This window comes from Bombyx mori, chromosome 20, assembly GCF_030269925.1.
Source record: "Bombyx mori chromosome 20, ASM3026992v2".
Taxonomy (NCBI): domain Eukaryota; kingdom Metazoa; phylum Arthropoda; class Insecta; order Lepidoptera; family Bombycidae; genus Bombyx; species Bombyx mori.
The window spans coordinates 5,228,263-5,255,975 of NC_085126.1; the positions used below are offsets into that span (position 1 = coordinate 5,228,263).

At 38.2% G+C, this 27,713-nt stretch overlaps 1 protein-coding gene and 1 long non-coding RNA gene across 9 annotated transcripts in view; one reads left to right on the forward strand and one right to left on the reverse strand.

The window, feature by feature from the left end:
- Positions 1–27,713, reverse strand: part of Adamts-like (A disintegrin and metalloproteinase with thrombospondin motifs like) — a 179,209-nt gene that overhangs the window by 70,919 nt on the left and 80,577 nt on the right.
- LOC134200805 (uncharacterized) lies at positions 6,787–7,489 on the forward strand. Its single transcript, XR_009975871.1, has 2 exons — positions 6,787–6,919; positions 7,067–7,489. It is a non-coding gene; the product is annotated as an uncharacterized LOC134200805 (long non-coding RNA).

Genomic DNA, 27,713 nt, shown 5'->3' on the forward strand with positions numbered 1-27,713 from the left:
GCGACGCGTCGCCACGGCATGCGTCGCCACGCCAGAAATCGGTTTTACGTGCGGCTATAGATGTTTCACATCAAAAAGATCCGAACTTTTTGCGTTACATTAACTACTGAGTTAATACACAAGAATATGAATTTGTTGTGGCCTAAAAGATATGACGTTAAATATATAAACAACTTCGTAAAGAATCAATAAAGTAAACGCATTTTTATCTATAACTTAAAATATTATTCCATCTTTTTTTTATCATAAGACATTAGCAAAAGCTATTAAATGATTTTAAATAGTCATTATTATATTATTTATTCAGTTTTTTATAATTTAATAATGAAAAGCGAATCTTGTTTCTCCTACGTTTAAAGCGTACTCAAATTTACTATTAGGTATCACGACCACCCACGTCACGTGTAAACAATCAACTAACATAATATTATCCATTAATTATGTATGTTCAAATATATCAATGACATTTAGAATGGACGCCAAGATAAAATTATTGAAGCACATATTTAGAAAACTACATCTCACTTTGCATTTTTTAAGGATATCTTTATACTGATTGAAGTTTTAAATTCAACAAGCTTGTCTGTATTGAAGTGAGGCTTAGAAAAATATTTAACAGGGTTTTAGGAATGATCTACTTTATGAAAAATACAATATAGAAAAACTTATGAAAAACTCCAGACATTCTGGTTGGTAATCTATATATTAATACGTGAAGCAAAAACTTTGTATCCCTTTTTATGAAAATTGTGTGGATGGAGGAGTATAAAATTTTCCACACTTATAGAGAATATAGAGAAGAAGTGCACAATGCTAATTTTTTTTTAAATAATGCATAAAAGATACATTAAATCAATAAAGAAAACATTACACACACTACATACCATGTATTTGACGCACACACGCATGCATACTATTTATTGTCAAACTTCTGTTCTTGGCGTCTGTTGTCAAATTGAGAATAGATTAAATATTGTTTGCTTTTGTTAATATTTTTTATAGTGTAGTCTTGGCGAAATTTGTGATTATAGAAGTATAAAATACAATCAAAATAGTGTACAATTCCAATTAATTATAGTCGAATTTCGACTACTGCGGGACCACTAGTATTTAGAAAACTACATCTCAATTAGCATTTTTTAAGGATGTTTTTATACTGATTTAAGTTTTTTAATTCAACAAGCGTATCAGTATTGAAGCGAGGCTTAGAAAAAGATTTAACAGGGTTTTCATTGTCAAGATTGATTGTCATGATTGAATGATCTGTTTTATGAAAAATACAATGTATAAAAACTTATGACAAATCCAGACTTTCTGGTTTGAAGTATTATGTTGCAATTAATTATTCGTTTTCTGTATTTTATGGACACGGTATTGGGATTTGAAAGGCTTATATTCAAATTGTGAAATTTTATGATATTAGTTATTTTATTGGTACTTATTATACTTGGTACTCTTATTAAAAATACCGGGTGCGAACCTATTTTTTAAATGAAAATAGTTCAGAAGATTAGTTATGAAAACTAATATTTTGAATTATTATCAAAAAGCATTAGTAAAAACATGTCTGTCAGTCCCTAACACAGGGAATCCTAAATTAGGGCCAGAAAAGACCATGCGTGATTTGTTTTCAGTTATTTATTTATATTTATGTTAGCGTTAGTGTCATAACTATATCACATAATTGTGTCTCAGACCTCAAGTCTCAAGATGAGAGGCGTAATTTATGTTTTGATGTCTACATGTTCTCAGACACAGCCCACTGAGTTTCTCGCCGGATCTTCTCAGTGGGTCGCGTTTCCGATCCGGTGGTAGATTCTGCGAAGCACGGCTCTTGCTAGAGTTCGTGTTAGCAACGTCGTCAGGTTTGAGCCCCGTGAGCTCACCTACTAGTTAAGGTTCCGCTGAAATAGCCTCTTAAGGCTAAGGATGGGCTTAGGTAGGAAAAAAAAACTGATAACCATGCGATAAAAAAAACCTTTTTGTAGAATATCGGCGAAAAAGCCAAAGAAATTGTTTCCCATGGGCTTGTGTAATAACCTCGTCTTGAAATGTTAATTTTACGCCGTTTTACTATGTAAGTGTCATTGAATGTCATAATTTTGCACGGTAGGGCCTTCCGTTTTTTCCGACTGCCGACTTAGAGACAATGGCAGACATTTTTTCTCAATATTATCAATGGTGTTGTGATTGTATCGTTCCGCGGGTATCGTGGTTCGCCGTTCAGTAGTATCGGATATTTATTTGAAAGCATTATCTTACATCGTAAAAGTCGTATTTCCGTTCAAGCTTAATACTTACTTACTTCGTTTTCGATTTGAGTGCCTTCAGAATTTGAAACTATATAGGCAAAGTCGCATTAGATGATACGCGTTAAAAAGGAATCACAAAAGCTCGAGCAAGTCGTAGTATTATTAATTCGTACTGAGGTCACAGATAAATCTATAAATCATTGGGAATATGACTATTCTGATCTTTAGACGTAAAAATTCTTTAATTCGTATATATAAATTAAAAGCATCAAATTAAATTAAAACCACTTCAAAACCAAATCCCGAGTCGCACATAAAAACATGTTATGAAATAAAATGAGTTGACGATCTGATGTCGTCGGGGATCCGTCCGGATAAACGTTCCATATTAAAACACGGTTATATTAAGATTTGACGTAACTCAAACAGGTTCTTAAATTATTAAATAAAGAAAAACAATTTCTCAGAGTACCTACGAAGGTTTCTCGATTATTATTTTTTATTGTCATAAAGTCGAATAAATCGAATTATGGTACGATGCGAAATTTCGATATTGAGACTACGTATTGAGACTTGAGAGAATGTTTTTTCCTCTCCCTGCCCACGACTTCTTGTAAAGTACTCTGTAATAATTTTAGCATACAACAAAGTATTAACATACATCTACTACACCATAAACAGTAAAAAAAAACTTAAATTTGATAACATTATTCCTACAGAATTTAATATGGACATATTTTGTGGAATGAGCTCTGTAGCGCGTACCTCTTGCGGAATACAAGATATTTTATTGATGCCTGAATCTTGCTAACTAATGCTAACGGTATTTTCAAGATAAGCTTACATATAAGTTCCGAACATCTACATTTTGTAGGTCCGCATAACCACATCCTTTGATATGAGTACACCTGAATGTCTTAGTCAACATATTGTTATCTAAAATCGTAAATAAACGGTAGGGTTTAAGTGGTCAGCGATTTTGTGCACTCTTGTTTTCAATACCGTTTTTTTACCCTTGTTCTTCGAAGTATACTAACCTATATATAAATGAGATAAAAGATACATGCCATTGAAAGAGGGAATAAAAAATAAACAAGCAATTCAGTTTCACCGGAGTTCACTATCGAGACGACAATTATTATGAGGCAGATAAATAGTTCGATATGATTAATTACACACAATCTCAAACAAAATTCGTCGCTTTTGGTATTAGCTTCTTTTTTGTATCCACCTTATCCCACTCACTAGGCAGGGTCGGCACAGCGATTTTTTTCTATTTCATCCTCCTCTATCAGTCGTCATCTCAACATTCACTCCTCTTTCTCTCATATCGTCATTCACATACTCCATCCATGTCTTCTTCGGTCGACCTCTTTCCCCTCTACCTTGAACTACCATTTTTAGTATTAACTAATCTATCTTCTATATATAAGTATATAAAAATGAATTGCTGTTCGTTAATCTCGTTAAAACTCAAAAACGGCCGGACCGATTTGGCTAATTTTGGTCTTGAATTATTTGTGGAAAGCTAGAGTTTTAAAAGGTAGATAAATATTATGAAAATGCTCGGATTTAAATAAAAATAACAATTTGGTTTTCCCTTTGATGTGTCCCCCGTCGGACGGATCCCTTTTGTTTGTTTTAAGTTTATTTTTTACATAAGTTTACGTCTTTTATTTATCGATTGAGGCACTACGAAGTCTGCCGGGCCAGCTAGTATTTGTATAAATGACAGAGATATGCATTAGGTGCTTTTTATCTACATGAGGGTTACAGGAATAATTTACGATACGCGATAAACAGTCATTGGTGGTACCAATTATCCACCGTAGTGACTTTACATAATTCTTCTCTTCAAGCCGAAACCAAATAAGTTATCAGACAAAGATAAGCGGAGCTAATTAAGCACAATATTCAAAGGTCGACGAATAACGCCTTAGTCGTCCGTGACCACGAAAACTGTAAATTATTCGAAACGTCAGATATAATGGCCGTTTTCCAATTACAGCACAAGAGCGCATTATGCGGCATAACGCTCAACTAAGCTTCAGCATAATTCGGCATTGTGCGTCACTGAGTCGCATTATGCTCTGTAAGTAATGGTTAAGTAATGGTTAATTATTATACGAATTATGCTGAAGCTTAGTTGAACATTATGCCGCATAATGCGCTCTTGTGCTGTAATTGGAAAACGGCCAATGTAGTGACATGAAAAAGCGCGGGATTAAATCGTACAAATAGTTTTAATTATGTCTGTGACTCGCAAAAACCAAAGAAAGTACTAATTAGGTACTACGTCACCAGTGCATTAAATTTCAACCTCAATTAAATGATAATGAAAGCACAAAACAAAACTTATCTTGACCCTGAATTTATAATCACACAAGATAAAATTCAAATATTTTTTTTATCATTTTACCTCTTGAACACAAATCTTTTAGCGTGTGAGCGACCGGCTTTACCGAGCTATCTGAGTCATACAGAACCGAAAGCGAATGTTGATATTACACCTTTTGGGGGCATAAACCCTAAATTGTGTACAAAAACGACAAAACAGCCCAAGGCCTTCCATAAATATACTCAATTTTCATATCACAGTTGAACTTCGCTTGGTATTCTTGTTCGAACGATCCTCGCTGGGGTATATAAAATTGATTGTGAATCGATTTTAATTATTCGTTCTAATCTTGTCATTAAATGTCATGTTTTTCAAATGTACGATTAAAACTTATACGCAGCCTACAAATCTGATCCCTTGTCGATATATTTTTTTTGTTTGTTACAAATAATCTAATATATAAAATTCTCGGGTCGCAATGTTTGTTGCGAAACCCTTCTGAAATGGCTCAACCGTTTCTTATAAAATTTTGTATGTAAATCGAGTAGGTCTGAAAATCGATCAACATCTATTTTTCATACCCCTAAAGTTTAAGTTGGTGGTCCGCCCAAAAAACAAAAAAAAAATCCTAGAAATAATGTATTATGGCAAAATAACGTTTGCCGGGTCGGCTAGTTGTCTAATAATAAAAAATCTTTTAAAATTTAGACAAAGATATAATGTCGAAATGCAGACCTTCTGTTAAAATCGTGACACAGATTACCGTTCGTTTAAATCGGATCGATTTTCTGCGGATCAAAAATCGATTTAGTTCGCATCGATGTTTATTGTTAGACTTTCAATAATCGACCAGAAATATTACGTAATCATTAAATCAAACAAACCATTATTTTGTAACTGATTTGAAGGATTATTTATCAGAATTGTCAAAAAAAAACCTATTAGAAGAAGTTTGGCTTTCGTTATTTACAATTTGACAGCCTACAACCACGGCTCTCAACCTTTTTACGCAGCACACTAACATAATCTTTACAAATTCGGGACATCTATACACGCAAAAGTTTTGATAGTCGAAGTAAAGTTATTTATTTATTTAATTAGTTGCACCAACAAAGCGATCATCAATACAAAACATTAACCAATTGACAATAAGTACATGGCAGATGTCACTTCAATTATAGATGCAATCGACATATGAAATCCAGAATAATACTTTGTCAGTAAGTAACAAAATATTTAATATCTACATAAATTAGAAAAAAGAAAAAATATATATAATAATAAAAAGTTAGGGTTACATTTATTAAATTATCATCAATCTATTAAACATAGATAGCGGTACAGTTAATATTGAGTAAACAGTTGCAGTTTTTCTTCTGGTGCTTCTGGTGTGGCCATGCCTTTTCAGAATTTCTGAATTGCCCGTCTGCTGCTTTTAAGCGAACATAGGAACTCAGAGACGCCACAAGATGAATGTGGGCACCGATCTTGCAGTTCTCAAGAAGGTTTAAGTCTCAGTTTCTTTGAAATAACAGCTATTCCACTCTTTACACCGCAACTTCGCGACAGAGTACCAGCGTGGGTGGTACTTCACAAGCGAAGGCAATTAGCAGATCAGGTTAGCCTACTAAATGTGAAAAATTAAAATGAAACCAAAATTCAATACATTCAATAATTACAACGATCTTGAAACATATAAAACTCATTTCAATAAATTACGTTTTTTTTAATTTGCAACACTTAATCATTTCGAATCTAAAGAACAATTTGTAAGTTCAATTTGAGTTTGTGAGATAAGTTACTTCTAAATAGGAAGTAGAAACTTCACCAACAAATTAACCTTGCACAACAAAAACATTCGCAAATTAAGTCAGTAAAACGATTAAATAAAACCTACAATAATGTTGCCACACTAAAAATTATTCCATTAAAAAACAATTTGTTTATGGTCTACCGCGCGAAACGTTCCACAGATAAAACCACTAAAACACCATAGATTATAGAGATTTCGCGGCACCACGATAGGTAGTTGGGCGAGGCACGTTTGCCCTTTACCCAGTAACACAAATAAAGGCGCGTGCGCAAAAAGTACTTTTCATAATTACATTAAAGACTGTGGAATCTGAAACGTATCTTCAGTTTTGTTTATAAAGTCTCAATTCGTCTGATAAATGACGGCGTTTACGCTTTATCTATTTAGAAACGTGACATTGAACGCGAACGTACAGATTAAGACTGCGTGGATCGAATTTTAAATAGGTATTGTTGTCAACAAAAGTGCATAAAGCATTTGTTTGGCAAACACACGTGGAGCTAATCGTTTTATTAGGTATGAGACATGATTTCGTAGTTTAAGGAATTTAAAATTACGCAATCACAATCCTCTATCTCGTGGTTAAGAATTACAAACTGATGTAAATGTTTTCTCAAGATATAGTTTTTTTTATTTCATTCTATCGGCTTGCTTTTATTTCAGACAGCAACGAAGAACTGGGTCGATACTATATTTGCGCAAATATTATTGACATCGCGGGACACAGCCGGAGCTAAATTTACTGCTACTACCGCTGGGAATTATTAATAGGCCAACACTTTTTTTCATATTCCGATAGAGATAAAGTCGAAAAATTTGATTTCAAGAATAAATTAATACAATTATGTACTTAAAAGTGCACTGTGTTTTATGAGATCTATGATTTTCCAGAATACACAAGTTATCATTGTAATCTAGTACATGCATTGCGTAGTGTCAGGTCAAAAGGGCCTAGATTAAATAAAGGTGTAATTTGCGGTGATAGATAAGTAGCTTGAACAACTGCATTTACATTTTGAAATGCGAAAATTCGGCTCGTGTAACTTACTGGAGTATAAATTATCTTAAATAAAAAGGGTTTCAAAATGCTTGGCAATAATTTATAACCACGTCCAGTCATCGCAATATAAGTACCGCTAACCTGTGATTAGATCGAAGTGAATCGGTATGTATAATAGCTCTCCCATCCTTCAAACCGATGCATGAACATTTCACGGTGGACCTCACACGAGTGAGCTCACAATGCGGACTGTCACCGGCAAAAATTGTAAATTACTTTAAAATAATTAAACACTTTTCCTTCCAATAGTACCGATGAATGTAAATACAGAAGAATGGTATTCGGCCGATTTTCAGGATATAATATACTATTGTTTTGTTAAATCAAATCATTCGCGGAACTAATAAGACCAAAGTCGAGGTAATTGATCGTCCATTATATGTATATTATTGTATAGATAGATATAAAAATCGTTCAAGGTATTTTGTTTATTGAAGATCAAAAGCCTAAAATCGCCTGTCATACAAAAACACGTGCTGAACGTCAAGAGAGACCAAACTCGTCTAGGCAACAAAGCCCAGTGCCAAGCTATGAGCCAAAGTGTTTCCACTTTATTTCCTATCGCCTTAGAACCTTACCGAGAGAGCTTGTGAGCTTTCGAAAGCCCCTAAGCGGCGCCACTCACTTGTACCTCCGGAATAATCTACCGGGTCAGCAACAGCGAGGGTCTGTAATACTCTATTATCAGGTTATTCTGTTTCAAGACGCATAATGAGCATTTATACAGTCTTCTTGGGTATCCCTCACTAGTCTTGACGAGTCGCTAGCACTGTGGAGGCTCGGGAGTTGGACATTAACGCCATCTCCTGTCCCTACCCCAAGGTGGCGCATCGAAGAGAAGAAAGAAGCTCTCTCTCTCTCTCTCTCTCTCTCTCTCTCTCTCTCTCTCACGCCTCGGAGCATATTTCTGCAAGATGGTGCACTAGCAAAAATCGATCATTGGCTAAACTCGCTTCAGGAAAAAAATTGCTGTATTTTTCTAAATAACTTTACCAGGCATTAATTCCATGTAGTTTACCTGAAAAAAAAACAATATACATTGTTAGAAAATCTTTAATGTTCCACAAACGCGTCGCGTCAGATAACTCAATAAACAACAAACAAAACCAGATTCACAAATCAGTTGTTCCACTTTGAGAGGTTGGTTAGTTTTTCTTCGATTGATGAAGGCTGTTTTGATCATATCTGATTCAATATTGGAAATGAATATTGTTCGTATCATGTTTTTTTTTTTATTGCTTAGATGGGTGGACGAGCTCACAGCCCACCTGGTGTTAAGTGGTTATTGGAGCCCATAGACATCTACAACGTAAATGCGCCACCCACCTTGAGATATAAGTTCTAAGGTCTCAGTATAGTTACAACGGCTACCCCACCCTTCGAACCAAAACGCATTACTGCTTCACGGCGGAAAATAGGCGGGGTGGTGGTACCTAACAGTGCGGACTCCCAAGAGGTCCTACCACCAGTGATGTGGGTACTTGTTAAAAGCAGTGTAAGAAAGCCTTTTGAAATTTTGAAAATTCTGAACGTAAGTAAGTATGTGTGTATGTATAAATATAATTATGATTATATATGTGTGTTTTATCAATGTATTTTTATAAATTTGTACGTTTATTTCTTAAATAGTTTCCATATGTCTTTTGATATTTTCTCATGTGTTTTATATGTGCGAAGCTAATAAAAGTGATTTAAAAGTTATTAGGGGTAGTGTTAGCAAATTTTCTCAGGTTGAGCATGTCATTATGTGCTCACCTACCCGTCAGGACATAGTTGGAATAGCCTTTTGGGCTACCAGCAAATAGGTAGGCAAACAAAAATAATTATAATTTCATAATTTTTAAAACATTTTTTATTGTTCGAAGCGTATATATCTTCAGTTCAATGATAGCTATCGCTACAAAATTATATTAAAATGAAAGGTCACTACGTATATTTCCCTACTATATCCGAGGACAAACGCGCAGGAGATGAAAGAAAGCTAATAATGACATGTTTGACAACAGCAGGAAGCAGGAAGACCTATTGTTGTCGTTTCGTTTCCGGACTCAGACGAGGTCAAGGTAATGTGAAATGCAACATGACGCAGAACTGTCGTTTAGAATTCGAGGATATTTTTTTGCGGAATTTCTCATGATTATTAACTTTAATTACCGCAGCTGTGCAACACGGATAGTTAATTGACTTTCAAATTTGCGTTTCAGAATTATTATTTTTTTATTGCTTAGATGGGTGGACGAGCTCACAGCCCACCCGGCGTTAAGTCGTTACTGGAGCCCATAGACATCTACAATGCGCCACTCACCTTGAGATATAAGTTCTAAGGACTCAGTATAGTTACAACGGCTGCCCCACCCTTCAAGCCGAAACGCATTACTGCTTCACGGCAGAAATAGGCAGGGTGGTGGTACCTTTTCGTCGATTGATTCATAAAGTCGAGTACTCATTAGTCAAAATGTATTTGGTTCGAACTTGTTGCTAGTGGAAAACTATAAGGAAGACTCATTTGAATAATACTACTATAAATACATATATTTGAAAATTCCTTTAAAAGCATTTTTACAAGCTATTTATTGTACATATTGATGGCATTAGATGGAAACTGAGGCTCGAGCACTATGGATAAGAAAAAATATATTTTAATTTTTAATAGTACCTCTAATGTTTTTTCTACGTAAATTCTAATCTAGTTCAGTTTTATTCGACAGCTGACATTTTCATTAAAATGTCACTTGAAGTAATAATTCACGTACAAGTTAGGCAACGGGTGTTTTTAAGTACGACAAAACTAAATGGCGGAACATTAAAAATTACATTTTCATCAAATTTGCATATTCCGTAATTATGAAAATGAATAATTATGAAGACGTGACTTTATTATTTGACCGAATACAAATGAAAAAGCTATTGGGATTCCTAAAATTAGAAAAATGCGTACATATTTAAAAAAAAAACGGAAATGAATTAAATCAAGAACCACGCTCTTTAAATCGGAGCATGTTGCAAACAACAAAAACGGGGTTAGCGTTAAATGGTTAGCAATATTACACATTTGGTGCCATTTTTTTAATTCGTAATTAGGCATAGCCCGATCAGTGATTCTCAACCACGCTGTCGCCCAACAATTTTGAAATCGCTAAAAGTGGTTGGGAAAAGAGATTGGGAATCACTGACTAGCTTAATACTCGATATTGACCCGCTAACTTAGAAAAGACTTAGATACTATTGGTTACTCCATAGAAGAATGAAAAATTCTGGGTTAAACTGGATTATTATTGTCAATTTACTGGCGAATTGACATTATTATCGAACATTTTGCCTTTAAACACGAATTGTTATTACAGTTTTGCATTCAACCTATATTAAAATTATATTATTATATCCAATATTCAGATCCAAATATATGGCTGTAAAAAAGGAATAAACAAGACCGAATTGTCATAAAACTCAGTCATTTACCGAGTGTAATATTATATGTAAACAAAAAAGAAACATTTGATCCAATACTTTTTGTTCGGGTCAGATCGATAGATGGCTATACTTGAGGACTGACTTGAGGACCTTAGGAAGCCATTTTTGAGGAAAGACGCTTTTGACAATAGTAGTATAATATACTGTCAAATATAATAGCAAACTACGACTAATTGCTGCCAATCCAAGATAGGCTTAATTACGTACATACCTACTTCGTCGTCATCAGCCCAGATTTGTCCACTATTGGACTTAAGCCATTCCCAAATTTACGTACTACGTGGGGCAGCCGTTGTCCTATGAAACTTAGAGCTTATGTCACAAAGTGGACGGCGGCATTTGGTGGGCCATAGAGTTTTTCACCCGCCTGTGCAATTAAAAAAAGGGTACGTGTACTTATGTACGCGCGTAAGAAGTTAAACTTTATTTTTATAATTTTTATTTTTTTATTTTTTTAAATTTTAATCAATTTAAAAAAAAATCGATTAAACAACATCCTCAAACACGCATATTGGACATCCATTTCATTCATCGTATAAATTAGGTAATTCTCGGTACGGTTCGGAAAGTTCACCTGCGGCTATATTCAGACTCGCCAAGTAACGTCGGTCGTATTGTAATGAGCGATTTAGTGGGCAACTTCATTCTGTTAATTTTGTGTCACGGTGACCGCGCATCGTGAAGTTTCACTCTCATCAATTTTTCATAACGCGCCTAAAGAATTATAACTTCAATAAAAATATATTAAAAAGAAAAACCGGTCTGCGTAATATTATTATGTTCACAGAACCCTACTTTTTTATGGCCACGTTTCCCCACTTACTGTCGTAAAACATAGCTCAAGAATCCGTGCGGGGACGCCGTATAACCTTTTAGGGTCTTTGCCCTACCCGAGACGTATAAACAAATTCCGAACAATACTTTGTCAGCTCAGCTTCAGGCAGTTTTGCGAAAAGAAGCTCTACATTGTTCAACACAAAGTTACTATTTGTCAACAGATAAATTTTGTACAACAAATTCAAGCTTCGCATCCAACTATTCACATATATAATGCTAGCTCAAACGTGTTTCTTATTATCTAATTATTTCGGAATACACAAGTGCAGCTGGTGTATTACAACAAAAAAAAGGACACTTCTATTTCCGATTCAGTTGAATTAATACTGATAGCGTTCGGTGTTTAGAGTTACCACAGCATCACTGCCGCTCTCGTCGTAGATCTCCGACCTCTAATTGAAGTTGCTTTGTGAAAAGACTTTAAGTAACATTAAGTTTTAGAGTTTTTTTTTTTATATTTCTATAGTTTTTTTTTATTGCTGGACGAGCTCACCCGGTGTTAAGTGGTTACTGGAGCCCATAGACGTCTACAAAGTAAATGCGCCACTTACCTTGAGATATAAATTCTAAGGTCTCAAGTTACAATGGCTGCCCCACCCTCCAAACCGAAACGCATTACTGCTTCACGGCAGAAATAGGCAGGGTGGTGGTACCTACCCGTGCGGACTCACAAGAGGTTCTACTAATACTAAATAAATAATAGTAAATAGTATGGTTAGATCAGATCACAACCCACCTGGTGTTAGATATACCACATGTCTCTGTATACCATAGATATCACAACGTGACTATCACCATCCACCTTGAGTCACGATATCGAAATTCCTAGTGCATTTTTATAACGATTTCTACCAAAACAATGCTGATCTCAATATTAATCATGTCATATTTGTATTTTTTTTATTGCCCTTGTAGGCAGAAGCCAGAAGAAATGTAGCAGAATGCCAGGGACAGAGACAAGCCTAAGACCAAGATAAATAATATTAAAGACAAACAATATTAATCTATTCTCAATTTGATCACAGACTTTAAGCAATAACAAAAGTTTGACATAAGACAAAAGAGTATAATATATGCGTGTATGTGTCAAATACGTGGTAGTTGTGTAATGTTTTTTTTATTGATTTAATGTATTTTTGATGAAAATTACAAAAAATATTAACATTCTGCTCTCCTCCTCTATATTCTCTATAAGTGTGGAACATTTGATACTCCTCCGTTAGCGCGAATTTCGTAAATAGGGGTACAAAGTTTTTGCTTCACCTATATTGATATATGTATAGATTTACAGGTTTGTCTTGATAAATCGGTACCTGCCAGCGTCATTTGTCCCATCGCTCTAAGCGTGTGTGCTAAGTAACTCCAGGCGTCTTTAGTAAATTTCAAACATTGATTTTATTAACTTTCTACATTTGTGTGTTTCGATGCAATAGAATCTTTCAATGATATTTCTGCCGACTTCAAGACACCGATTAACTTGAAAATTTACAATACAAGAACTTTATAACTTCGCTCTGATATACTGACACCACTGTTGATACAATATAATAAAGGAAAGATGAAATTAATTGCTAATTCGGTTTTGTATTTAAACGTGTTTTTTTTTTTTTGAAACTATCTACATATATATGTAAAGAAAATCCTTTAGTATTTAAAACATTTAAAACATTTTAGTTTTATAAAAAAATCTTAGACCTATATTTACTGACCTGTCATCTGCCATTCAGTGAAGAGAGTAGTTCAGTTTTGTATAATTTAATAATTCTGTTTCAAATATAAATTCAAAAAGTAGATTAATGGCTTTAAATATTGTTTTCTTAGTATATATTATTAAACAAAATTAACGCTTTTATTGTTCAATCAATCTAGAATATTCTATATCATTATACTTACATATATATATTAATTATTTATTTTTTAAATAATTAATGAATCAACACCACCTACAAGACCCGGACAAAGCGGATGCAATGAATCATTGTGAGAAAAGCAGCTGTTTATAATTTAAAAAAAAAAAACTTAAACATGATCAAGAAGGCAATTGATTCATTTTATAGACACGAAATTATTACATAAACCCAAAATTTTATTTAAAGTAATGACATTAATAAGCTTTATTGTACCATAAGATGTCTCGATTTACATAGATTGACAATGATTCAATGTTAATAATTATGGAGGAGTCTTAATAAAAAAATTGCACGTCTAAATGTGTGTCAAAAATCGATTTTGTTTTCGATTAAATGTATGGTGGATGGGGGACAACACAACTGGTGTTAAGTGGTAACGATTGTGCCTCATGCTTCAAGGAGAGTTGGTGAAATTCGCATTGTGATATCTACGTGCTCAGATAACCATTTGATACTAGATAAGTCTGAAGTAAGTGTTAGCGTTTAGCACAATACATTAGATATGAGTAGCAAATTACGCATTAGCTGCTTCTAGATAACACTAAAATTTCTGGTCTTCATAAGTGACAAGATTGATAACTACCACGCATGGACATCTAGTTCGCCGTTAACAATTCCACGTCCCTGCCGTAAAGGTGTGAACATGGTCAACAATGAATAATGTATGCAATGTGTATATGGCTTAATAACACGCGACACAATGTTAAAACGAAGCCAATCCAGTTCAAGATCAAAACCGAAGGTCCGATACGAAATGATATCGATTTCAAGATCGCTATGGATTTTAAAATCGATAAATTGTAAAATCCATACTAGCAAGTGGTCTGTAGTAAAAAATCTGCCTGGCTGAATCTTTGCTCGCCCACCTGTCCTGGTGAAACTGGAAAGGCCTTCGGGCCACCAGTAATCTCTCAATCATAAAAAAAAAGTAAAAAATATAATTATACAAATACGATAAGGAAACATTTTCAGTTAGTTATTAATTAATTATTTCTAACTTCGTTTCTAAACTATCTGATCTAAATTGAATCGATTTGTGATAGAGCCAGGAAACAATCGACCTAGGTCAATGGACCTCACCCGCAACTATAGAACAATCATAAACAATCTTAAATCTCGTGCTGTCGACATTAATACATTCGATCCGTATCAACATTCGGAAATCGATTTCAATAATCGATATTAATAATCGATCATTGTGCGCGTGACGTGTCTCGCGCCTTGTTCGTTTCAATTGTTATATTTATTGCTTCCAAATTTAAAATAGTTCTTTTATTATCACACGTCTAATAATAGTTATTCGTAAAAGCTATTTGTAATTTTTGTTTACGGACAGAATGGTTAAAATATATCAGTGAAAGCATAGTCTTTATTACAATTGCAATAACGCTATTTATTCTGCACAAGAGTAAATGAACTTATAGCCAACTTTGTGCCATACCACGGTTACCGATTTTTTTATTAAAATACATACTTCTCTATTAAATTGCTTAGTCAAGTTCAGTCCGCTGTGCGGGCCGATCTTTGACTTTGATTGGCTCCTTACCAAACAGGATCACCGACTGGACCAATCTGAAGATTTCTTGAAGATCTCATCGAAATCAGTGCAGCGGCTTCGGAGTCAGTACGGACACACACTCATCGACTTTTATATTAGATTTTCACTATCGAATTCTGGCTGTCCCAAAGAGATTTAACAATTTTCCCTACCTAATCGTTGGTAGCTTAAGGGGCTATGTCAACTACGCGCAGACTGGTAGGTGAGCTCACGGGTTCAACCTGAGAGAATTTGCTAACACTGGCCCTAGCAAGAGCAGTGCTTCGCTGAATCTACCACGGGACCAGAATCGCGACCTACTGAGAAGATCCGGCGAGAAACTCAGTGGGTTGTGTTTATGGACTAGTACGCACGTCGAACTCTTCGAGTTTGGCGAGGACGATGACCGGTGCTTGAATAGCCTAACAGCACCGAGAGCGGGTCCGAAGGATTCGGTATGTTTTGGGCGACAGCAGCTTTTCTTTGCCCCGCCTTTGGGTCGGATATGTAATTCTATATACCATAAACTGTGTATAAACTGTGGTCACGATAAATAGGTAACGTTTTGGAACGTTGCCTTAAGATACTCACGTAACGGTTCTAGGTTTTAGATTTAGGTTCACGGTGGTCAAATTGATCATCGAAGTTTAATTTCTTGTGCAAAATAAAAACATTCGTAACAAGATATGCGTATAACGTATTATTTTATTCACATCAAAATAAAGCTTAGCCCAGTAAAACCATAGCACAAACTGAGTTGCTCTATATAGAGAAACAACATTTAAAACTATTGCTACACCAGTTTTTATGTTTTTTTATATTTCAATATTCAAAAATGTTTAATATATCTATGTTTCTTCTTCTAATGTTTCAATATTCAAAATACCCTTTATGTCACCTGTATATCATATTATAACCTCTTTTAAGATTTATGTCATAAATCATATAGAGGTTACATTGCGTATTATTTATATAGGGCGTAAATTCGTTTTTTATGGCTTCGCAGAGATCTGGTGTAAACTGGTCATTAAACCCTATGAACGTCACAGCGTGATAGCGGCCACCCACCATGAGACATGAAATTCGTCCACTGTTTCACACGAATACACCATAACACCAATTCTTGCTTCAATAACGTCGAAATATGTGGGATGCATGGTATCAGTAGTTATAAATATTTTATGAACAGATATGAGTAGAAGGGCTATTTTGATAATATCCTGAAGAGCACCCCACGCTTTTTTACAATAAAATCATTTTGCCTTACACTATTTTTAATTCAAATCTATTAAAATTTATTTTCTATTTTTAGTGGGATTTTATATAAAATCTATATATATTTTTTTAAACAATTTTTTTTTTTCATTTTTAGTTGATTTTTTTTTTAATTTTTTTAAATCGTTTTGAAATTTTTAAATATTGAATTGTCATCGGTCCTTAATAAGTATGCCAAATTTCGATTTAATCCGACGCATTGAAGGGGGTCAAAATCATGTTCAAAATTTCCGTTACATACTAACATACGTACCTACGTCTGAAGCTAATAAAAGCGTATTAAAATAGCATCACCCTGAACTTGTCATCGCGCTGCTGACATTTTATACATCTACAATAACGCACACAATTGATGTCGTTAAGCCGTTTTAATTATTGAATTTTAACTATGACGTCATTACGACATTACTTATTTAGTAATCTGTGCCGACGTCTAGCCAGTCCAGTGTAGAAAACATGACGAACGATTTTATAGTATTGTTAAGAGAATTTTTTTTTATTGCCTTGGAGGCAGACGAGCATAAGGCCCACCTGATGGTAAGTGGTCACCGTCGCTCATAGGCGTCAGGAATGCCAGGGGCAGAGCCAAGCCGCTGACTACTGATTTTATAGTATTGTTAAATAGAGCTGTCGGAACCCCTGTACCATTTATATCGCATGGCCGAAAGCCTTATTAAGGATCATTTCAGGCAATTGAACTTAAATTTACAGACAGAACTAAAAAAATTTAAATAAGGATCGTTATTTACAAACGATTTGACAAACATAGTTTTAATTTATTTTTTTTTTAATAATGTTTCAGACGTATCCAATACTTTACAGTTTTCGTGGTCACATTCACTTAATAAAGTTTGGCTTAAAACTTATCGTCATAATTTGAAATAAAATTGATAAACAAATAATCGGCTACCAAATACAATTAACTGGTGGTAGGACCTCTTGTGAGTCCGCACGGGTAGGTACCACCTCCCTGCCTATTTCTGCCGTGAAGCAGTAATGCGTTTCGGTTTGAAGGGTGGGGCAGCCGTTGTAACTATACTGAGACCTTAGAACTTATATCTCAAGGTGCGTGGCGCATTTACGTTGTAGATGTCTATGGGCTCCAGTAACCACTTTACACCAGGTGGACTGTGAGCTTGTCCACTCATCTAAGCAATAAATAAATAAATAAAAAACACAATCACATGGCCCTGTACCAATGCTTTATTATGGAAACCAAGATGATAAACATACTTTTGTACTTTTCAGATGATATTAAACCAAATCAAACAAACCTAACTGTAGATAGAATCGTATCCACGACTCTTGGCCCAGCAGTCAAGGGCGCTAGCTATTGCTCCACGAGTCGCTCAAATTGGGCAAAACATGATTATTAGACAGTCTTGTTTTGTCGCGTATTTTAGCTCTACACGACACATTACTCATATCCGTTCCTACGAGATTCGTAAAGCTTGCATGGCGATTTAAAAATATATTCTCAATTACATATCATATTATATATTATTATAAAGGTTACATTATAAAGTATTCAAATTCAGTATTCAAATTAGGTAGCGGCTTAGCTCTGCCCCTGGCATTGCTGAAGTCCATGGGCGACGGTAACCACTCACCATCAAGTGGGCCGTATGTCCGTGTGCCAACAAAGGCAATAAAAAAAAAAATCAAATTTAAAATCATTTATTTCAACTTAGATGTCAGTATAACACACTTGTTGAATGTCAAAATATAAACAATGTTAACTCTACCACCGGTTCCAAAAAAAGCCACAGTCCTGAGAAGAACCGGCGAAACAAACTCAGCGGGCTTTTTTTTTTGTTTTTTTCTCAATTTTTTTTTTTATATTAGTAACAATATTTGCAATAAACGATAAAACAAGTCAAAAAATACAATTACAAAATAATAATAATAATCAAAAATGAACTGGCCAGGAGTGAACGCCTCATTCCCACGTAGTGCCATCTAGTAGATAATTATAATATAATATATATAATAATATAATAATATGCCTTGTTGCACAAACGTTCCATTGATTTTTGTGTTGGAAGAAACCTCAATAATTTATGTTTTTTTTAACATCCCCGTGTAGTATTTTTTTCCGGTTTTCAAGCCGTTGACGTAAATAATTCTACTTTTACGGCCACGGCCACTATCAGTCTGCTATTGCCACAAAAACTGTATAATATTCGAAACGCCAGAAATTATTAATAGGAAAATGATCAACGCTAGATTAAAACGTAAAACTACTTTGAATTATCATTAATGTATTTGATTCGTTTTTCTGTAACATCCATGCAAATTAAAAATAATTAAATATTATAATGCTTCGAATTTTTCATTAAGAAATATCAGACTTTAAAAATTGATTCATTACTCAACGTGTACTTGATTCTGTTCATAAGTGCTCACAGAAGCGATTAATGTCAGCAAAGGTTAACATAGGTTTGATTATTTTATCTAAAAATATGGCATTACAGATTACACACAAACGCTTTGCGCGCTAGCATTGTTTTTTTTTTTTTTATTGCTTAGTTGGGTGGACGAGCTCACAGCCCACCTGGTGTTAAGTGGTTACTGGGGCCCATAGACATCTACAACGTAAATGCGCCACCTACCTTGAGATATGAGTTCTAAGATCTCAAGTATAGTTACAACGGCTGCCCCACCCTTCAAACCGAAACGCATTACTGCTTCACGGCAGAAATAGGCAGGGTGGTGGTACCTACCCGTGCGGACTCACAAGAGGTCCTACCACCAGTAATTACGCAAATTATAATTTTGTGTATACGAGCTTAAACATATATTTTTCAATAAACAATTTAAATTTCAAATTTATACCAAATATAAAATGTAAAAAACCGCTTCTTGCTGGACGTAAATTACAAAACATTGATGTGGAAATATATCATTTTGTCGTCCGCATAATTTATTGAGGTAAGATTAATCTGTGTACATTAATTTTCATGTTCCGGGTACATGCTTTTTCCTTGTGCTTATGAGAAAGAAAGTGAGAGAGAATTATCGTTTACTAGAGGTCCCGCACTAGTCGAAATTCGACTATAATTAATTGGAATTGTAGGTTTGTACACTATTATGATTGTATTTTATGCTTCTATAATCACAAATTTCACCAAGACTACACTATAAAAAAATATTAACAAAGACAAACAATATTTAATCTCAATTTGACAACAGACGTCAAGAACAAAAGTTTGACAATAAATAGTATGCTTGCGTGTGTGCGTCAAATACATAGTATGTAGTGTGTGTAATGTTTTCTTTATTGATTTAATATATCTTTTATGCATTATTTTGAAAAAATATTAGCATTGTGCACTTCTTCTCTATATTCTCTATAAGTGTGGAAAATTTCATACTCCTCGGTCCGCGCAATTTTCATAAAAAGGGATACAAGGTTTTTGCTTCACGTATTAATATATAGATAAGAAAGATAGAACTTTTAATGATTTAGCATAGATTAAAGCGTTCGCTAACAAAATACTTTACGTCATTCAACTTAAGTTAATTATTAAATGTTTTAATTTAATTTTTAATTGACTATAACTTTTTATGCTAGAGTTTGTTGCGACAGGCGAGGGTAATAGATACCACCGTTAGACGTCTTAGTACCGCGAAGCAATTTGTCAATTGAAACATTGATCACGTGTCTCAAGGTGATTGAGGACATTAATGTTGTAATATCTACGGGCTCTGACAAACACTTAAAGCAGACGAACGTTTAAAATTTTATATATACGCTAAAAACGTAAAGCTAAAAAAAAGCATACGACAGTAACAAATTAGGGTTGCGAACGATTATTCGATACAGCGTTTGGATTTTAAATCGATTCGATTTTGTTTTAAAAATCGATTTGCAATACGTTAACGCACGCTATGCAATTTTAATGTCAAAACAAGCAATTATTGAAAGTCGGAGAGTTTATAAATCGTCGTCTTGCACGTAAATGTTGCCAAATTCACAGTGGCGATTGGCGTTGGCTACTGCTATTTGCGCTTCGATGAGAAATATGTCGAGTTTAATTTCCAATTTATTCCAATTATTTCCAAGAAAACCGCGTTTGGAAAGGCTTAAACGACAAAGGGAAGATCTTTCACCGAGCGGGTGATATTGCTCGGTAGACCGACGGTCCGAATGTTGTTGTTCGGAACTTGTATATATGCGAGCTTATCTTGAAAATGTCGTAAGCGAGATTCACGCATCTGTCAAGTATCTTGCGTTGTATGATGGCTACCCACCAGCCAAACCGCGAAAATAATAATGCCTCAAGCATAATTTATAAACACTTATTGTTACTTACCAAAGCTTACCAAAGCTTATCGCAACATAAATGTTCATTCCGATAGAGGCACCCGTCACGTGCGGACGTGCTCATCGTCCACTCGATCGCCCGGTCTTTGTTCGCCCGGCTTTTGTTAGCCCGGCCATTGTTCGCGCGGCCTGTGTTTGTGGTACATCTGCCGACTAAGTGCTCTTTCTGGAAGTTTTTATTTGTTTTGTTTCCTTTTGTTGTTTCTGTGTTCGTGGTACATCTGCCGACAAAGTGGTTTCCTGCAAGTATTTATTTGTTTTGTTTCTTTTCGTAATTTCTGTTTTGTTGTGCTTTTTCTTTGTTCTGTAGTAATCGCGCCGCATTGCCACCTGTGTTCAATAGAACCGCTCAGGTCCGAGAAGTTGGGGCCTCGCCGCAAGGCGAGTGTTTTCAAGACCCGGGGCCGCCCCACCTGGGTACTCAGCGATCATGGACGCTGTATTCGCGGAATTCCTCCGACTTCGCCACCCACAGCTCGCCTCGGAGTTTTTGGCCTTCAAGGCCAATCACACTGCGAGCCCTCTCGAGGACTCCGCCGCGCTCGCTGCTCCTGCGTCGCCTGTACCTGCGTGCAGAGCTTCTGCATTGAGCACCGCAGCCTCTGTCGTGCCTGCCGCTCCCGTGTCGCCTATACTGGCGAGAAAAGCTGCTGCGTCGTCCGCCGTGACCATCGTTTCAGCTGAGCGATCATCCGCGGCCTCCGTCGCGCCCTCTAAAACACCTACACTTGCTCGTAGGTCGCCTGCACCCGCCTCCTCGTGCTCCGACTCTGACTCGGACATGGAGGTCGACCTCGCCCCCGCCTCATCGACGGATGGATTCACCCTGGTACAGAAGGGTAAGAAGCGTGCCGCGGAGTCTCGAGCTCCCGCGGCCGCTAAAATTAGCAAAGCCGTGAACGCGTCGCGCCCCCGCCCTCAGACTCCCGTTGCGCCCCCAGCCCGTGCCACTCCGTCGCCGCGTCCGGTGGCACAAAATAAAACCCAGACCCCTCCCCCGGTTATCCTTCAGGAGAAGGCAGCTTGGGATCGAGTTTGCCTGGCCCTTAAGGCCAAAAATATAAATTTCACGAATGCCCGTAACCTCGCGAACGGCATTCAAATTAAGGTTCAAACACCCGACGACCATAGGGCCCTCTCTTCTTACCTCCGTAAGGAGCGTATAAGTTTCCATACGTATACGCTCCAGGAGGAGCGCGAACTCCGCGTTGTAATACGCGGAATCCCTAAAGAGTTAGATGTAGAGCTCGTAAAAGCCGACCTGTTAGAACAAGGCCTACCAGTGAATTCTGTGCACCGTATGCACACCGGTCGCGGTAGGGAGCCATATAATATGGTTCTAGTCGCTCTCCAGCCTACCCCCGAGGCTAAGAAAATCTTTAACACACAGACCGTCTGTAGGCTCTCTGGTATCGCTGTCGAAGCCCCCCATAAAAAAGGCACTCCTAGCCAGTGCCATAACTGTCAATTGTACGGACACTCTTCCCGTAACTGTCACGCGCGCCCCCGATGTGTTAAGTGTTTGGGCGATCACGCCACGGCCCTCTGCGCTCGCGACCAAAAAACCGCGACGGAACCGCCTAGCTGCGTCCTGTGTCGAACACAGGGTCACCCCGCGAATTACCGTGGTTGCCCCCGAGCCCCTAAAATAAATCGCCGCGTCGCCCGCCAAAACCGCCTCCGAGCTTCCGGCCCAGACATCAAAGCCTCGGCACCCTCTGCGTCGCAGGCTAAGCCAGCGTTCGTTCCGGCGGCGGTGCCCAGTGTCTCGGCCTGGGCAAAACCGCTGCCGTACACGAACACGGCTACAACTCCCTCCTCCGCGATTCGTCCCGCCCCCGCGACTCGTCCCTCTCCCGCGACTTGCCCTCCGACCGCGTCCGACAATCTCGCTTTAGCGATCGACTTCTTTCAGTCGATCAACTTTGAGCGCGTTAACGCTTTGGGCGACGCCATTCGCGCTGCCTCCACTGCACAACACTTTATCGCCGTTGTGCAGGAATACGCCGACGTATACGCGTCATTAAATACGTACGTCCTCCCCTCACTCCGCCGGTAATCAATGGCGTATATAAGTAGAATAAAGCCCCTATCCGTAACGATAGGATTTTTTAACGCTTACGGTCTCGCAAATCAACGTGATCAGGTTTCTGACTTTTTGCGTGACCACCAAATTGATATCTTTTTAGTGCAGGAGACCCTACTTAAGCCCGCGCGCCGTGACCCTAAAATCGCGAACTATAACATGGTCAGGAACGACAGGCTCTCTGCCCGTGGTGGTGGTACCGTCATTTACTATAGAAGAGCCCTGCATTGCGTCCCGCTCGATCCTCCCGCGCTCGCTAATATCGAAGCATCAGTGTGCCGAATCTCACTGACGGGACACGCGCCGATCGTTATCGCGTCCGTTTATCTTCCACCGGATAAGATCGTTCTAAGCAGTGATATCGAGGCGCTGCTCGGTATGGGGAGCTCTGTCATTCTGGCGGGCGACCTAAATTGTAAACACATCAGGTGGAACTCACACACCACAACCCCGAATGGCAGGCGGCTTGACGCGTTAGTCGATGATCTCGCCTTCGATATCGTCGCTCCGCTAACACCGACTCACTACCCGCTAAATATCGCGCATCGCCCGGATATACTCGACATAGCGTTATTAAAAAACGTAACTCTGCGCTTACACTCGATCGAAGTAGTTTCAGAGTTAGATTCAGACCACCGTCCCGTCGTTATGAAGCTCGGTCGCGCTCCCGATTCCGTTCCCGTCACGAGGACTGTGGTGGATTGGCACACGCTGGGCATCAGCCTGGCTGAATCTGATCCACCATCGCTCCCGTTTAACCCGGACTCTATCCCGTCTCCTCAGGATACCGCTGAAGCCATAGACATCTTAACGTCACACATCACCTCGACATTAGATAGGTCATCGAAACAAGTTGTAGCGGAGGACTTCCTTCACCGCTTCAAATTGTCCGACGATATTAGGGAACTCCTTAGAGCTAAGAACGCCTCGATACGCGCCTACGACAGGTATCCTACCGCGGAAAATCGTATTCGAATGCGTGCCCTACAACGCGACGTAAAGTCTCGCATCGCCGAAGTCCGAGATGCCAGATGGTCTGATTTCTTAGAAGGACTCGCGCCCTCCCAAAGGTCTTACTACCGCTTAGCTCGTACTCTCAAATCGGATACGGTAGTAACTATGCCCCCCCTCGTAGGCCCCTCAGGCCGACTCGCGGCGTTCGATGATGACGAAAAAGCAGAGCTGCTGGCCGATACATTGCAAACCCAGTGCACGCCCAGCACTCAATCCGTGGACCCTGTTCATGTAGAATTAGTAGACAGTGAGGTAGAACGCAGAGCCTCCTTGCCACCCTCTGATGCGTTACCACCCGTCACCCCGATGGAAGTTAAAGACTTGATCAAAGACCTACGTCCTCGCAAGGCTCCCGGTTCCGACGGTATATCCAACCGCGTTATTAAACTTCTACCCGTCCAACTCATCGTGATGTTGGCATCTATTTTCAATGCCGCTATGGCGAACTGTATCTTTCCCGCGGTGTGGAAAGAAGCGGACGTTATCGGCATACATAAACCCGGTAAACCAAAAAATCATCCGACGAGCTACCGCCCGATTAGCCTCCTCATGTCTCTAGGCAAACTGTATGAGCGTCTGCTCTACAAACGCCTCAGAGACTTCGTCTCATCCAAGGGCATTCTTATCGATGAACAATTCGGATTCCGTACAAATCACTCATGCGTTCAACAGGTGCACCGCCTCACGGAGCACATTCTTGTGGGGCTTAATCGACCAAAACCGTTATACACGGGAGCTCTCTTCTTCGACGTCGCAAAAGCGTTCGACAAAGTCTGGCACAATGGTTTGATTTTCAAACTATTCAACATGGGCGTGCCGGATAGTCTCGTGCTCATCATACGGGACTTCTTGTCGAACCGCTCTTTTCGATATCGAGTCGAGGGAACCCGCTCCTCCCCACGACCTCTCACAGCTGGAGTCCCGCAAGGCTCTGTCCTCTCACCCCTCCTATTTAGCTTATTCGTCAACGATATTCCCCGGTCGCCGCCGACCCATTTAGCTTTATTCGCCGACGACACGACTGTTTACTATTCTAGTAGAAACAAGTCCCTAATCGCGAAGAAGCTTCAGAGCGCAGCCCTAGCCCTAGGACAGTGGTTCCGAAAATGGCGCATAGACATCAACCCAGCGAAAAGTACTGCGGTGCTATTTCAGAGGGGAAGCTCCACACGGATTTCCTCCCGGATTAGGAGGAGGAATCTCACACCCCCGATTACTCTCTTTAGACAACCCATACCCTGGGCCAGGAAGGTCAAGTACCTGGGCGTTACCCTGGATGCATCGATGACATTCCGCCCGCATATAAAATCAGTCCGTGACCGTGCCGCGTTTATTCTCGGTAGACTCTACCCCATGATCTGTAAGCGGAGTAAAATGTCCCTTCGGAACAAGGTGACACTTTACAAAACTTGCATAAGGCCCGTCATGACTTACGCGAGTGTGGTGTTCGCTCACGCGGCCCGCACACACATAGACACCCTCCAATCCCTACAATCCCGCTTTTGCAGGTTAGCTGTCGGGGCTCCGTGGTTCGTGAGGAACGTTGACCTACACGACGACCTGGGCCTCGAATCAATTCGGAAATACATGAAGTCAGCGTCGGAACGATACTTCGATAAGGCTATGCGTCATGATAATCGCCTTATCGTTGCCGCCGCTGACTACTCCCCGAATCCTGATCATGCAGGAGCCAGTCACCGTCGACGCCCTAGACACGTCCTTACGGATCCATCAGATCCAATAACCTTTGCATTAGATGCCTTCAGCTCTAATACTAGGGGCAGGCTTAGGGACCCCGGTAACCGTACTCGTCGAACTCGACAAAGAGGTCGACGTGCAATCTAACCCATGCATCAGCCCGCTGAGTTTCTCGCCGGATCTTCTCAGCGGGTCGCGATTCCGATCCGGTAGTAGATTCATTCGCGAAACAATTGCTCTTGAGTTGTTAGGTCTCCTTCGGAGGCGCTCGGGCAGTTGTTAGCAAATCCCACCCCTCTTGGCTGAGCCTTTGCTCGCCCACCTGTCCTGGTGAAACTGGAAAGGCCTTCGGGCCACCAGTAAACTTTCAATCATAAAAAAAAAAAAAAAAAAAAAAAAAAAAAAAAAAAAAAAAAAAACATAAATGTTACCACTCAACCTGAGACATTTGAGACATGAGATCGAAGTCTCAAATGTGTCATAAAATGTTCATAATAAAAATAATAAACACAATTATTAAATCTTTTCCAGGTTGTTTTTTTTTTGTTATGATAGAACCGAGTCTTCGTTGAAACCTTGTCTCAAAGTGGAGGTTTTCGTTATAATTGTCTTCCGAAACCACTCAATGTTAGATAGATTACCTCCACAGACGCAGCCTCACTAAGTTTCTGGTCGAATCTTCAAATGGCTTGCGATTCTGATCCGGTTGTAGATTCAGCGAAGCACTGCTCTTGTTACGGCAGATGTTAGTAAAGTCTCTCAGGCTGAGCCTCATGAGCTTCGCCTAAACGCCTGCTGCAGCCAGAATAGCTCATCGAGGTTATCGACAGTAGGTAGGCAAACAAAAAAGTTAGGTTACAAGTGAGAGCATCTATAAAAAAAATATTGAAAAATAACGTGACTCGCATTAATTACCATTGTGTATTACTTCAAAAAAGCCTCAAACCCTGACCCATTGAACTAAGTTCCGCGTCTCGCTTCACCGCCCTCGCCTATGAAGCTACGAGAACGGTAACCAGTTGCCAAGTTTGAAATAACACTTCTCCCTTCCAACTTAATGTTTCTTTTTGTTTTCACGCTTCAGAGGCGAATCAAATTATTCCGTCTCGATCAACTGTTTTAATGTGTTAGAACATGTTCAATACGCATGTGTATTACCTGTGTTATACCCAATAGCGATCCTTTTGTTTGCTATTGTATATAAACGCAATAATTCTAATAATCTACGTTAGGCAGCGGCTTGTCTCTGCCTCTGGCATTGCTGAAGTCCATGGACGACGGTAACAACTTACCATCAGGTGGGCTGTATCGTTTGCCTACAAGGGCAATAAAAAAAAGAATCTTCCAATATTTTTTTAGGTTTCAACAATAAAAGTTTAATATTTCGATTGCATTAAAAACTTGCATTCAAATTCGTCTGCCGGCGTCAGATAATAAAAAAAAAAGTGTTAAAATTAGTTCATTACGAGCGATTACTTTTTCAAGTATAAATAATATTAATATTTACTAACAATCCTGCCACGTTAACTGGTCCCGTGATAAGTTCGTAAAGAACTTGTGTTACAGGTACCAGATAACGGAAATAAATGTAAGATTTTTATTATACACATACATATATTTAATATACATTCATAACCCTTGAAAATACATTTATATTTATAATACAAATATCTTCCCTTGGCGGGATTCGAACCCGCGACCTCCTTGTGTAGTGACCATGTCACTTACCACTACACCAGACGGCACCATTACCAAGCAAGCAAGCAACGACAAGTAAATATAATATATTAATACGTGAAGCAAAAACTTTGTATCCCTTTTTACGAAAATTGCGCGGACGGAGGAGTATGAAATTTTCCACACTTATAGAGAATATAAAGAAGAAGTGCACAAAGCTAATATTTTTTTAAATAATGCATAAAAGATACATTAAATCAATAAAGAAAACATTACACACACTACATACCATGTATTTGACGCACGCACGCATGCATACTATTTATTGTCAAACTTTTGTTCTTGACGTCTGTTGTCAAATTGAGAATAGAATATTGTTTGTCTTTATTAATATTTTTTTATAGTGTAGTCTTGGTGA